The following is a 2,266-nucleotide window of genomic DNA, read 5'->3' as shown; positions in this document are numbered from 1 at the left end:
GTTTACTTCTACTTGAAAATGAATCTGATGATTACATAAATTTGCGCAATTATTCTTATGAAACAGGCACTGAATGTCCAACAAATGAACCTACCAAATTGTTTACTCCGTATACTAAATATAATATATATGATGATAGTTCTGAAATAATGAATTATAATCATGAAAACGAAATAGTGATACAATGCCTGCAAATATTAAAATGACTGATGAGCAAGTTGTTCGTGTCGAATTAGCAAATTGCGTCGTTGAGAATAATATAGCTCAAAATCATGTGTACAAATTACTCGCCATATTACGAACAAACGCTGGTATGCAATATTTACCAACAACCGCAAGAACTTTGCTTAAAACACCGCGGACAACATTCGTCAAAACGTTGAGTCCTGGCAGTTTTTACTATTTTGGGATCCATGAAAGTATTTCTAAATTATTTGCAAAAAAGAAAATAAACTTAAATGACGATGACAAAATAGAAATTGCGATAAATATCGATGGACTACCACTAACAAATTGCAATTGCTCTCAGTTTTGGCCAATACTTGCTAGTATTAAATCTTTGAAAGAACTAGAAAATTATGTTTTTCTGTGTGGGCTATATCACGGTTATAAAAATCCTGATGATTCTAATGCGCTGATGTACGATTTTGTTGATGAAGCCACAAAATTGACAAATTAGCAACACCAACAAGAAACTTCATACTGGTGAGAAGGTACTCTATGTTTTGTTTTGAGTATGGTTTACAGTGAAAACTCCAGGTTTCACTGTAACATAATACTGTGTGCAACAAAAGTGGCGCATTAATTCAACGATGTATTATTAAGGTCACAAGTCTTAGTCCGAGAAAAATCATTAAAAAACAAATCAAAACAGGTAAATGTAGTTTTAATGATTTAATTATGTTGCGATATATAGATTTCCGTGAAACGTCCAAGTCGTCCGTTTCACAAACTACACCGATAAGTAAACCATCAGGGTCCTTATTGCCAGTTTTACGTAAACCTGAAGGTGAATATTTTTATTTGTATTATTAGGAGGACTGAATGTTCATTTTAGAATTATTAAACTTGCAGATGTTTTTAAAAAGTGCTGGACATTTGAAGAGAGATGATATTGATGATGATCCACTCTTACAGGAAATCGTATCACTGTTACCACTTGGTGATTTTAACAGTTTCAACAAAGTGGAGGAATATTTGAGCACCGCAAACAATTTGAAGTCATTTGTCATTTGTTAGTATATATATGTTTTGCAAATGTTTTTAATGGAAGTCAACCATGCTTTATTTTCAGGCGCGATATTTAAGTCGTACTGGAGGGGAATCGCCTGAATTAATGGCCAAACAGTTAATGTATAAATTAATGACTAATATCCTAGGGCAAGAGTTTAGCTGGGAAGGGGCTAGGGGTAAAAAATCATTCAAACGCACAAACATATCTGAAGCCATGCTCCGTAAGTTATCTTTTCCACAAAATTACTTTAACTATCTATCTAATTGTGTATTTAGAAGCAATTCGTCTCAATAAAAGAACATAAGATGCTCCAGACGATACTATAATAAGAAGCATTAAGAAGTGGATGGCGCCAGCCAAAGAAAGGCATACCAATGTCTTAAACAAGTTGAAAGACTAGTTAGTGGATGTATTAAAAAATATTAATTTTTGTTTTTTCTATATTTTAATATAAATTGTGAATTCCAAGGCAGATTGTTTTAAACCCCCATTAGATTGTGAAATGTACGACCAAAAGTAAGTTACGATGTATTATATGTACATATATGGATATCTTTTTGATATCCATATGATTTCCAGAAGCTATGCATTTGAAAGTTAATTGTACATACATCAATTATACATGGATGGATATCCATGTAACAGAGATGTACGTACATTGAACATTTCAATGGATACCATCTGGAAATCAAATGGACATAAAATGTACAAAAAAAGCGACAAACGTATGAACCAATGAACATCCATTGTATTAAAACGTATTTACAATGGATGCACATACTTGCAGGAACTTACATACATTTGACATCCATTGTTGCTACGAGTGTTATCTGGGTAATACATTGTATCCTTATATCAGTGAGTATAGAGTTAAAAGAGAGGCAACCTTATGGACAAGTGCGGGGCTAATGCTCCGTCTTACCCCTCACTTCACTCCATCCATAAACGTAATAGTGGATAGTGGCTCTCCCTCCTTTTTTCTTGTGAACTACGTTAACAGTAGTCTGGACGAACACCAACTCATCAGACTTG

The 2,266-nt window shown here is 33.7% G+C and overlaps 1 long non-coding RNA gene across 1 annotated transcript; it reads left to right on the top strand.

Moving 5' to 3' along the window:
* Positions 1 to 923: 923 nt before the first annotated feature.
* Positions 924 to 1,343, top strand: LOC135143274 (uncharacterized). The gene is made up of 3 exons (XR_010282727.1): positions 924 to 1,009; positions 1,075 to 1,234; positions 1,295 to 1,343. It is a non-coding gene; the product is annotated as an uncharacterized LOC135143274 (long non-coding RNA).
* The last annotated feature ends 923 nt before the right edge of the window (positions 1,344 to 2,266 follow it).

The sequence above is a fragment of the Zophobas morio genome, unplaced genomic scaffold, assembly GCF_036711695.1.
Source record: "Zophobas morio isolate AGI-343-1 ecotype UQ-CSIRO unplaced genomic scaffold, CSIRO_AGI_Zmor_V1 ptg000058l, whole genome shotgun sequence".
In the NCBI taxonomy this organism is placed as follows: domain Eukaryota; kingdom Metazoa; phylum Arthropoda; class Insecta; order Coleoptera; family Tenebrionidae; genus Zophobas; species Zophobas morio.
The sequence above is the reverse complement of the archived record's forward strand: the minus strand, read 5'-3'. Positions and strand labels throughout refer to the sequence as shown.